Source organism: Eriocheir sinensis, unplaced genomic scaffold (genome assembly GCF_024679095.1).
Source record: "Eriocheir sinensis breed Jianghai 21 unplaced genomic scaffold, ASM2467909v1 Scaffold324, whole genome shotgun sequence".
NCBI classification, from domain to species: domain Eukaryota; kingdom Metazoa; phylum Arthropoda; class Malacostraca; order Decapoda; family Varunidae; genus Eriocheir; species Eriocheir sinensis.
This window is the reverse complement of record NW_026111637.1, coordinates 8328-21452: the sequence shown is the minus strand read 5'-3', so window position 1 is coordinate 21452 and position 13125 is coordinate 8328. Positions and strand designations below refer to the sequence as shown.

The window sequence follows — 13125 nt, the reverse complement described above, 5'->3', positions numbered from 1 at the left end:
TAATTTAACCACAAGTAAACAGTATGGATTTAGAGAAGGGCGCTCAAGTGAGACAAACTTACTGAGCTTTTACTCAAGAGTGACAGATAAAATACAGGAAAGGGAGGGATGGGTTGATTGTGTCTACCTAGACCTAAAGAAGGCGTTCGACAAAGTTCCACATACAAGACTGCTATGGAAACTAGAAAATAAAGGAGGATTGAAAGGGAAAATGAAGAACTGGATGGAAAGCTACCTAAGGGGAAGAGAGATGAGAACAGTGGTTAAGGACATAAAATCGGAATGGAGACCTGAAGAGAGTGGAGTGCCCCAGGGATCAGTATTTGCACCAATACTTTTCCTAGTATATATTAATGACATGCCAGTGGGAATAAATAGTTATATGAGCCTGTTCGCAGACGATGCAAGACTGCTAAGACATAGACTGTGAAATTCTGCAAGGAGACCTAAACAAGATTTGGAAGTGGAGTATGGAATGGGAGATGAAATTCAGTGTGAAGAAATGTCATGTTATGGAAATGGGAAAAAGTGAAGGAAGACCAAAATGAACATATAAAATGGGAGATGGTAAAACATTAAAGAAAGTACACGAAGAGAGAGATCTGGGAGTAATAATGCAAGATAACAAACAGCCAGAGAGTCATGTTAATCGGATATTCGGTGATACGCATAACATGGTGAGAAATAAAGGAATAACATTCCACTACATGGATAAGGATATGATGAAAAAAATAATTACCACTATGATCAGACCAAAGTTGGAATATGCGGAGGTAATGTGGTCGCCTCATAAGAAGAAGCACATAAAGAAACTAAAAAGAATACAAAAGATGGCAACAAAAATGGTTCCAGAGCTGGAGGGATTGACATATGAGGAAAACTAAAGGAAATGGACTTACCAACACTAGAACAAAGAAGAGAAAGGAGAGACCTAATACAAATCTACAAATTATTGAACAAAATGGAAGAAGTAGATAACGTAGAGTCTCCCCCTCCCATTAAAAATATATACTAGTTTGTATCTTACGTACTTGAATAGGGTAGGCGGTGGCTGAACGGATGGCAAGACGGCCCCTCGTTCAGGAGGACGCGAGTTCAATCCCCGACCAGTGCCACCAAGCTGGGATTTTTCAGCCGCCGCCGAGTGGCTTAAAACTACCCACATGCTGTCCAGAAGACCACCTATCAACCCGGACTCAAGATCCTAGGATTAAAGATGAGCTTCGGGAGGGCAGCATGAGCCAATACAAGATGGCGCCACTATAAACACTCGCCTGTGCCAGAACGGGCTGGGCCGACCATCAGGATCCACCGGGAAGAAGCCTACCGGCGCAAGAGGCCAAGACGTAAAAAAAAAGGAATAGTGTATATGGTTGGGGTTAACTGATTTAAGAATCGAAAAAAGAGTCAAAGTGTAATATGATTTAATTATATCAAAGCGTAGGAATTAGGTCTGAATTATAAGTCGACATATGCAATGACTCTCTTGCTGGTGTACTTAGACTATTTTCAATCACTATTGCTTAACATAAATCATTTATTGTTCTTTATTTTTATTACCGAATTATGACATCGTATATGAGGTTACAAACTAATCAGTGGAGAGCATACGCCCACCTAAGCTCCCGACGATCTTCGCGAGCAGCCTCCACGCAGGTACCCTACTCATCTCAATTCCTTCTCGGCAGGATTTGCTGCCTTTTCCAAACCATGAGTTACGTGGGCGTCCCCTTGGTCTCCTCCACTCCGGGTTATCACTCACAGAAACAACCCTGTGAGAAGTATCGACGTCCGGGAGGCGTGCCACGTGCCCATATAGCCAGACTTGGCGCACACGATCTAGGCTGGCAACATACCTCGATTAAATTTCACGGTTATTCCAGCGGTACCCCATGATCCTACAAAGGCAATGGTAACAAACCATCGATGCGCCTCCACAAGTCATTGTTAAGTATCCATCTGTCTCAGCTACACAGTAAGACAAAGAGCACAAGAGATTCGAAGTTTGTCGGCCTGCAGTGATATCGACAACGCCATATACTCGTACTGAGCGACTCTATAATACCATGAACCAGGCTAATCCGTTGAGTGACTGCCTGTATTTTTTTTTATTTTATGTCCTTTCTGGCCTCAACCCTCAGAAGGCTTATGGACCTGATGGAGTGCCTCCTATTATCCTAAAAACTGTGTTTCCGTGCTGAAACCCTGCATGGTCAGGCTATTTCGCCTCTGCCTCTACCTTACCTTCCAGCTGGAAGTACGCCTTCATACAGCCTGTGCCTAAGAAGGATGACCGTTCTAATTCCTCAAACGACCGTCCTATACCTTTACTTTCATGTCTATCTAAAGCTTTTGAATAAATCCATAACCGGAAGTTTCTTAAGCATCTATCCACTTCTTACCTTCGTTCTAATCACCAGTATGGGTTCCTCAAGGAGCGTTCTACTGGCCATTTTCTTCCTTTCTTAACTGACTCTTGGTCATCTTCTTTTAGCCGTTTCGGTGAAACTCTCTCAGTAGGAGTAGGTAGGAAGACACCTACCGAAACGGGCGTAAGCCACTCCCGGTGAGGTATATATGGGAAGCGAGGAGGGTGCTGAAGCCCTCCAAAGACCCTTCCCGTGTCCTCAATATCCGTTTCCCTGTTGTCTCAGCAACACCAGAGAGTAGTTCAGCATGCTCTCTTAAAACAGATCCTCTCTCTTTCCACACCACACTACATTCACACAACATGCACACCTTTTCCCAAAATTTAAAATTCCAAATGGCGCATAAACACACCGCCTCCGAGTCCCCGCCTGGGGGGGCGGGCACAAATTTCCCCAGAGAGGACTCCCCTTCTGGCTGCTGACTTGAGAGGTGTCTTGATAACTCCTCGAACAGTCGAACCTCTTTCTTATCAATTTCTGCAACATTCGCGGTCTTCGTTCTAATTTTCATTTCCTCCTCTAAACCTCACCTTCTCCTTCTCACCGAAACACAGGTTTCTGAGGCTACTGACAACAATTTTTACTCTGTTCCCTCCTAGTAACTCTGTCCTAAATTTCAATCCAAAGCTGGATGTTGCGCTTACGTGTGTTATGCACGGAACGGAACGGAATCTTCCTATCACATAAGAATCACGTGACAATCCGATTTTGTACGACTTGCATTTCTCACGCCTGAACGGCGAGGAGTAACTAACTGGCTTGCGCGCTGTCAACACGCGCGTTCATCTCGCCTCCCGTGTTCGCCTGTATATATTTTGCTCCTGTTCACAAACTGAAATATATATTTTGAGTACAAAACGGGAACTATTCATAACCACGACCAACGAGTTATAAAGTGGTGGCGAGCGGTTTACGAACCAAAGAACTTAAAACACAGTGGTCGAGTGTTACTTATTCGATGTGGAAAGATGCTTTTCTTGCGACTGCTACGGCTTATTGCGCAACGCTGGACCCATTGGGGACTACCGGGAGCTCCTAACTACGGGTGGAAGAAACAATACCCAGTCATATCACGGTATTCAGGGAAGCGAGACCCCCCCCACTGCGCGCTGCGAGCGGTGGCCTCCCGCACTGTCTCTCGCCTCAACGCTCCGGCTCAGCGTTCTGCCGTCGCTCGCCTTGCAGCCAGCCACACTCCGCAGCCCACCAGCCAGCCAGCCAGCCATACCCGGCAGCCATCCAGTCAGTCAGCCAGCCACACCAGCGTCAGCCAGCCGCAGCGGAGCTACAGCCGCACTGCGAGGCGGCCCCCAACGACATCGCCCACGGCACCGACAACCTGCACCCGACGGCTACACGACGCCATGGGGCCATCTCCTGCCGCAAACGGACCAGTCTACCTGCCCTAACTGCCATAGGCTAGGGCACATGCAGGGCATCACATGACCGAGTGCGCAGTACAGTACACCGGTTGCCAGGGGCGCCCAGCGACGCCACGCCGGGAAGTGCTAACCCAGCGACGCCCTGACGCAGCCTCCCCCCCCGACCTCCCAGGGAGCAGCCAACGCCTTACCCGCCCAGTCTCCGGCATAATTTTCCCTTGTTACATGTTCTCTTTTTATGTGGAATAGTGCCTGCCAGCAAGCTGTTTTACAAGGTACTTAGGCCTTTGTTGTTCCTTTTCACTGTTTGTCTTGTTTTCGCAGACCGCCACCGTCACCCAGCAGGCAAGCACTTACTCCCCATCGCCCTACCCCGACCTCCTCACGGCCTGCACATCACCTATTCTATTTTTCAGCTCAGTCCCTTCCTTGTTATTTTTTTTCTTCTCTTTTTTTTTACCATTATCTAGTTTCGGAACCTCCCCCTCTTAACCTTTCTCTTTTCCCGTTCCCGCTTCTCGTTCCTAAAAATGTTTCATTAGCTAATGTTTAAAAAGGACCGGGACATTCTGGAGGCGTTGTCAAAGGGGGAGACAGTACTTGCGGAAGGGCAGATAGCACATTCTGAAGAGGCTAATTATACAGTTTTGCGCGGTGGTAAGCGCGTGCCTAAAGTAGAACCCGCAATCATGCCGACTGAGAACGAATGCCGCTGCTCCTACAGCGGTCACAATTATTCATGATGACACAAAAGGCCCTCGCTTCACAGGGGAGGCGGGAGGCATGGATGTTCATACTTTCCTCTGTGACGTAGATTACGTCATCACAAAACGTCGCTTAACGACGGATGAGGAAATGATCAACGTCCTCAGGGACCTTGTGGATCCCAGCGATTGCCTTGCACGGTCCATAATAATGGGTGATTATTTTAGGCTAACAAAATCTTTCAAATCCCTCCGCCAACAGATCATTTCTGTGTTCGCGGCACGGTCAAAACAGGGCCCAATCTCTGTCCTTTTCAAGATGGCAGAGGACCTAAGGAACGTTTTTTTTTTTTTTACGTCTTGGCCTATTGCGCCGGTAGGCTTTTTCCTGGTGGGTCCTGATGGTCAAAGGAACACAAAGGAAGGTTGGCCCAGCCCGTTCTGGCGCAGGCGAGTGTTTATAGTGGCTCCATCCTGCATTGGCTCATGCTGGCCTCCCGGAGCTCATCTTTAAGTCCGGGTTGATAGGTGGTCTTCTGGACAGCATGTGGGTAGTTTTAAGCCACTCGGTGGCGGCTGAAAAATCCCAGCTTGGTGGCACCGGTCGGGGATTGAACTTGCGTCCTCCTGAACGCGGAGCCGTCTTGCTACCTGTTCAGCCACCGCCTGGGGGAAGGTTCCCGTTCATTCGGCCGTCCGTCATTCTTCGACGATTGTGAGCGATGTCATTTTGCAGTTTAGCTCCTCTGAGTGGGAAATGGACCAACAGGCTGTCAAAACTGTAAACCTAGGGCTCATCCTGGATTATTTAGACTTCTTATTGCGGGTAAGCGATAAGATATTCGAAAAACTCAAGGAAGCTGACGGGCTCAAGCCAAATTCTACCATACTGGAGCATGCAACTCCCTATATTCATGTTCAAGAGGATAGTGTCCCAAAACCGGTGCGATCGCTCGCGGCGGGAAGAGCGTCAGGTCGATCGTCGGAAAGGTCAAAGCCCGACCGGAGGGGATGGGGCAGTCGATCCGGTTCCCCAGCCAGGAGGGGGCGTCCCTCACGTTCACCATCTCGTTCTCAGAGCTGCGACAGGTACTCAACCCTCTTCTGCAACTGCTGCCGTAAGAAAGGCCACACCTCTTCGAGGTGCTGGCGCAAGGATTCGTCCCCCTCACGTTACTGTTCTTACCATCATTCGAGGAGCCATAGCTCGCAGGAGTGCTCGGCGCTTCGAGCTCGTAAGAGATCGGGGGAAGACAGGCGCGCGGCCTCGCTAAGCCCACCGTAACGCTCCGGGATCACCAGTTGCGAAGGGACAGTGTTAAAGGGAATGCAAAGGCCGCGAAAAGGAGGGTTAACATTGGCTTATCAAAAACGGATATCGAGAACGGACGCCTGGAGTGCGTTCGGTTAGCAATATCCCCGTCGACTCCCTACGTAGCCATGGCGGTAAAAGCCAGGTGTAATGGTGCCGCCATTAGTGTCTTTTTGGACACTGGAGCGGCGACCAACGTCATTAACCTCCAGACTCTCAGAACAATGCATAATACGGAAGGGAAACATGCATTTGTCCTCGAACCTCATCAGTGCGTCTTGCAGGGCTAGACAGCGAAGACTATCCGGTCTTGGGTAAGGTTCACCTCTCTTTCAAACTAGACGACGATCTTCCAGAGATTAGTACCACGCTTCACGTGACGGAGAGCCTCAACATCCCAGGTGATGTTCTCTTAGATTTAGAGGACATGGCTAGGTTTAAACTCAACCTTTGCCCGTCGATGCGTTGCATCACCCAAAATGACACATTGCAACCGACAGTATCTAATCCAAGACCCTTGTTAGCTAAGTCGCTGGCAGCAGCGACGGCTCAAACTGACCTTGCATGCCTGGTCGAGCTGTCGTCTTCGGAGGACCGTTCGCAGTCGCCGCCACAGACGGATGAAGATACGGTACCAGCAAAATGCGACTCCACTCCTATTCCTCCGACTCTTCCTTCTTCTTCGCAAGACTCCGCCGCCATTCGAGATTGCCTGGCGGGAGACGTCCTGCTAGGTGGCCACGAATCTACCCTGGTCACGTTGAGGCTTGCAGGTGTGCATGGTGTGTGTGAGGCTATCAGTGTGCCCGAGTCGTTGAAAGTGAAACAACTATGCCTGGAGTCAGCATTTTGCAGCGTGGATCGTGAAGGTCTTTCGCGCCTGTTCATTCACAACCGAGACCCATCTCCACGTACCTTACGCAGAGGTACGTATATCACAGACTTTGTCCTGCCCCCAGTGCGCATAGGGACGATGACGGAGTTGGCGGATATTCCGCCTTCCCAGCCGCTTGACGCGGCGCACGCCGAGAAGGTACGGAACGCTTTGCCGGCCTATCTCACTACCGTCGAGTATCCCGACATAAATGACAACTTAACAGAGCTGCTTACGCAGTACCACTCGGTGATCTCTCTCCCAGGGGACCCATTGGGAGCCACCACGTTGGTGGACCACCACATCCCGCTACAAGCAGGCACGGCGCCATTATATATACCTGCGTATCGGTTCCCTCACTCACAACGCAAACAACTAGACAAGATCGTGAAAGACATGCTAGCTCAGGATGTTATTGAGGAGAGTAACTCACCCTGGAACTTTCCATTGTTCCTAGTCCCTAAGAAGGACGGCACGAGCCGTCCTGTTGTTGACTACAGGCAATTAAACAAACATTGCCGGCAGGAATGATACCCACTGCCAGTTCTGTAGGACATCCTGATGTCCATCGGGCCAGAAAATAGGGTCTTTTCCACGCTTGACTTACGCACAGGGTACTGGAAGGTCCCGCTGGACGAGGAATCGAAGGAACTAACTGCCTTCAGCACACCGTCAGGCCATTTCGCCTTCAAGAAAATGCCATTTGGTATCTCTGGAGTCCCACTTGCCTTCCAACGTCTCATTAACTCAGTGTTTGCAGGTCTCTTGGGGTACATTATAATAGTCTCTAAGGACCCTCAGTCTCATTTCAACAAACTCCAGGAAGTGTTCTCTCGTCTGCAATCAGCAGGCTTAACACTGAAGCTGAGTAAGTGCAACTTCCTGCAGAAGAAGATTACGTTCTTGGGACATGTCCTCGATGACAGGGGCGTCCATACCACGCAGGACAAAGTGGAGGCCGTTCGTACGTTTACGACTCCTACAACTCTCAAGTCCCTACGGTCATTCTTGGGTTTCAGCGGCTACTACCGCAGCTTAATTAAGGACTACTCAACCATAGCGAGACCCCTAATTCAGTTGACGAGAAAGGACACGCCTTTCGAATGGGCCGAGGAGCAGGAACGGTCATTCCAACGGCTTAAGACATTGCTTACCACTTCACCGATTCTTGCATATCCAGACTTTGACAAAGAGTTCTATCTGAACAGACGCGATACGAAATGATGTCGCCGCTCTCAAAATGTTTCGTACGGGAGCATTTGAAGGTAACGGAAGTGATGTGTATTTATTGTTTATGTTATAATGTTCCCTTTTAATGATAATTTATAATACGTTGGATGTAAAATACGGTAAAATAACATAGTAGAACATTTATTTAAAAAAAAATGCGACTGTGAATATCATGTGTTGTCTTCAGTACTGAAGACAACCTTGAAATGATTTAGCTCACGTCGTGTGCTTATCTTTTCAAAACAATTGTTATACGTTGTTCAGACTTTGGCGATATATATATATATATATATATATATATATATATATATATATATATATATATATATATATATATATATATATATATATATATATATATATATATATATATATATATATATATATATATATATATATATATATATATATATATATATATATATATATATATATATATATATATATATATATATATATATATATATATATAGATAGATAGATAGATAGATAGATAGATAGATAGATAGATAGATAGATAGATAGATAGATAGATAGATAGATAGATTATATATATGTGTGTGTGTGGTGGGCACCGATCACTTTTTTGCTGTTCCGATCCCCGATTCCCGATCAGTTTGGGTAACTGATCCGATTCCAATTATTTTTTAAGTACTGCCATTCCGATCATCATTCCGATCATCCGATCATTAGAACTTGTAATAATTACTATTAATTTTTTTTCAAATAATGATTACAAGAAACCCCTATTTTAAGTGTTTTTTTTTAAGTAATAATTTCAAATAAGTAATAACTAAATTATTTGCTTATAAATATCCTTATTTTTTCTCTTTCTTTTGGTATACAGGACAGGTAAAGAAAAAATATTATCTTAACTTCTTATTTTAAGCATTCATTTAAGTCTACCCTTTTTATTTAATTTCTGAAAGTATGAAAAAGGAATTATGTTTGCTATTTAAACTTTTGTTTGAAGTTGATTTAGATTTTTGACAAACATTTTTCAACTTTTTAATATTTTATCATCGATATCTAGGAAATATTTTTTACTGTTCTATAAAAAACGAGCGATAGTGATCATTAATCTCCTATCCTTCCTGATTAATTGAATAGCATTCTGACTAAAAGATATTGGTCCATAAATAAATAAGTTACATGAAGAACATAAGCAATAAGGTTTTGATTTTAAGTGAGCCGGTGTTGTGTCATCTGCCATCCACGTATCCTAAGACATCCCATCCTGATCTGCGCATGCGCGAAACCCGATGTTTACAAACACAGTGTTGATATTGTAGTTTGTCCAGCCAAGATATATATATATATATATATATATATATATATATATATATATATATATATATATATATATATATATATATATATATATATATATATATATATATATATATATATATATATATATATATATATATATATATATATATCTAGATATATTTTTATATATATATATAGATATATATATATATATATATATATATTTGGGGAAGCGGTGGCTGAATGGATAGCGTGACGGCGCCGCGTTCAGTAGGACGCGAGTTCAATCCCCAATGCAAGACGGCGCCACTATAAACACTCGCCTGCGCCAAAACGGGCTGGGCCGACAATCAGGCCCCACCGGGAAGAAGCCTTGGGCCGACCATCAGGATCCACCGGGAAGAAGCCTACCGGCGCAATAGGCCACGACGTAAATAAAATAAAAAAATTAAAAAAGATGGTGGCAAGACAGCATGGCAGCTTTTATGGGAAAATGGTCAAATTCAAGAATGACATGGACCCCATAATTCAGTTAACCTACCATTAAATGGAGAGAATCCGAGAAACATGACCATCAATCAGAAGAGAGTGTAGGTTATCTCATTTATCACATTTACGGACATACAAGGGTTGTAGGTTATCTCATTCATCACATTTACCGACATACAAGGGGCGTAGGTTATCTCATTTATCACATTTACCGACATACAAGGGGCGTAGGTTATCTCATTTATCACATTTACCGACATACAAGGGGTTTAGGTTATCTCATTTATCACATTTACCGACATACAAGGGGCGTAGGTTATCTCATTTATCACATTTACTGACATACAAGGGGTTTAGGTTATCTTATTTTTCACATTTACTGACATACAAGGGTAGGCGGTGGCTGAGTGATTAGCGTGCGGGGTCAGCATTTATCACGCCATGGACAATGTCGATTCCAATCCCTACGCTACCACCTGGGTTTTTTTAATCACACCCGAGTGGTTTAAGACTACCCACAGGCTGTCCAGAAGACCACCTATCATCCCGGATTCTAGAAGAAACCACACAAGCGAATCAAAAATGAGTTCCAGGGGGCAGCATGAGCCAGGCATAACTAGCGCCACTATAAAAATTGCCTGCGCCATGACGGGCTTGGGCCGACCACCAGGCCCCTGCAGAAAGCCTACCGGCGCTATAGAATGACAAAAAAAAAAAAAAAAACTTCATTTTTCACATTTACTGACATACAAGGGGTGTAGGGTTACCTCATTTATTACATTTACCGATATACAAGGGGTGTAGGATATACCTTATTTATCACATTTACCGACATTCAATGGGTGTAGGGTATCTCATTACTCACATTTACCGAGTTACAAGGGGAGCAGGTTATCTCATTTATCACATTTACCGACTTATAAGAGGTGTAGGTCATCTCATTTATCACATTTACCGATATACAAGGGGTGTAGGTCATCTTATTTATCACATTTACCGACATACAAGGGGTGTAGGTCATCTCATTTATCACATATACCGGTATACAAGGGGAGCAGGTTATCTCATTTATCATGTTTACCGACATATCTCATTTACCTCATTTACTGATATACAAAGGGTGCAGGAAGAAACTATCATATATCAAGCAATTTTCAAATTAAAAAAATACGTCAATATTTACTTTTAAAAAGATTAAAAAAAAATAAAAAAATCAGGTGAGACATCGCGATAGGCAGTCGACAAAGACATGGTACCGTGTCGCAATTCATCCACCCTTTGTTCGTAAACAAATCCCGCGCATGCACATATTGGATGGGATGTCTTAGGATACGTTGGTGGCCGATGACACCACACCGGGTAGAACTCGTAGCAATGGGTTTAAGTTGGATAAGTTCAGGTTCAACAAAGACATGGGCAAGAATTGGTTTACCAACTGTAGAGGATGAGTGGAACAGACGTAGAAGTCATGTGGTGAGCGCCAACACGATAGATACATTCAAGAAGAGGTTAGATAAGTTCTTGGATGGGAGGGGTACGGGGCGTTAGTTTAGTGCCGTGGTCTGGGCGGCATGTTGCGCTGTCTCGCGCGATCTCCTTCCTCCTCTTCCTCTTGTTGCGGGGGAGCTGGAAGGGTGGTGGTGGGGGGTCGAGGGAAGGCAAAGCCCCCACCCCTCCCCCACCCCCGGTTAAGAAGTTACGGGGGTCGAGGCGGAGCGAAGCCCCCCCTTTAGCTTAGGTCTTGTGGTCAGCGAGGGACTGAGGAAGGTCAGCGAGGGACTGAGGAAGGTCAGCGAGGGACTGAAGAAGGTCAGCGAGGGACTGAGGAAGGTCAGTGAGGGACTGAAGAAGGTCAGCGAGGGACTGAGGAAGGTCAGTGAGGGACTGAGGAAGGTCAGTGAGGGACTGAGGGAGGTCAGTAAGGGACTGAGGAAGGTCAGTGAGGGACTGAGGAAGGTCAGTAAGGGACTGAAGAAGGTCAGCGAGGGACTGAGAAAGATAAGCGAGGGACTGAGGGAGGTCAGCGAGGGACTGAGGAAGGTCAGCAAGGGACTGAAGAAGGTCAGTGCGGGACTGAGGAAGGTCAGTGAGGAACTGAGGAAGGTCAGCGAGGGACTGAGGAAGGTCAGCGAGAGACTGAGGAAGGTCAGCGAGGGACTGAAGAAGGTCAGCGAGGGACTGAGGAAGGTCAGTGAGGGACTGAAGGAAGATCAATGAAGGACACACACACACACACACACACACACACACACACACACACACACACACACACACACACACACACACACACACACAAATAAATAAATAAATAAATAAACAGACAAACAAACATACAGCTACACTCCTTCAAAGAATCCGAGAACACCTGGCCGGACGGCAGGACATCCAAGAAGATCTAACTGCCTTGCTAATCTCTTAATTGCCTTCACCTGCTGCCGCTCGCCATATAGGCCTAAAAGAGCTCCGTGTTTTCAGCCAGGGTCGATGAGAGATACTTGTCCTGTGTAGCTATCGTCTTTATCTTATAATTAAAATAACCGATTACAGTCACGTTTTTTTTTTTGGAAATAAAATAATTGTCGTCTGCACACTCATGAAACCAATCCGTTGATATGGGTGGAGTACCGTTTTGAAATGGTCGTCTGAGACAAGTATTTGCCGCACTGCGTGACTTTTTCTTGAAAACGGTCCCGAGGTTTACGGGTTAAACATTGATTTTTATAGGATAGAAAGTAGCTGACTTTTTCTTTTATACACTTTTATATCCTAGTTTTCCTATTTCTAATGCCGTAAAATACTGAAGCAGCTTCATAGCATCTCCAAGTATATATTTATACTAGTTATATTTCACAAACAACTCTTGATCAGAGATTGAGACTGCAATGCTTATTACTCACTACAAGGTCAGAGAATGAGCCATCCTCATTCATCAAAACTGTAATATCGTCAGGATCAGTTTTCCTCGCTGTTTCTTTTGCCGAGATGAAGACGTTGTTCTCGACGATATCCCAATCGGTTTGAGCTGCCACACACGTAGCCTGAAAAGAGAAAATAATAGAAAAGGAAATGGAATTGTTTGCCGCTCCAACGCAAAATTCGATAAAAGAGGTGGGGATGGTTGGTCATAAAATATCGAAAGAAAGATCTACAGATTCAGGAATAGAGAATTTTAAAACTCATGGCATGATCTATCGACATGGCCATTCCAAAAACTTTACTGGCGTCCCCCTGGCTTCCTTTAGTCGAGATTGTCTCTTACGGAAACATCTCGGTGAGCAACCTCGACTCAGGCAGTGTAGCCCATATAGCTTGTGTTGGTGTTCACGGACCATGCAGTTAATGCCCCTCTATCCAGTTTCATGGGGAAATCGTCGAGTTGACAGTGTCTTTCCAACAGTATCTGCCTAAGCACTTAAAGGCAAAGGCCTCTTCA

General features: G+C 45.2%; 1 protein-coding gene across 1 annotated transcript in view; it reads right to left on the bottom strand.

The window, feature by feature from the left end:
• The window catches only part of LOC126991708 (hyaluronate lyase-like), a 99806-nt gene extending 87075 nt beyond the window's left edge, over positions 1 to 12731 (bottom strand). Inside the window, exon 1 of the mRNA XM_050850413.1 lies at positions 12590 to 12731. The gene's annotated coding sequence lies outside the window, so the exon portion shown is untranslated. The remainder of the gene's footprint in view (positions 1 to 12589) is intronic.
• Positions 12732 to 13125: the final 394 nt, after the last annotated feature.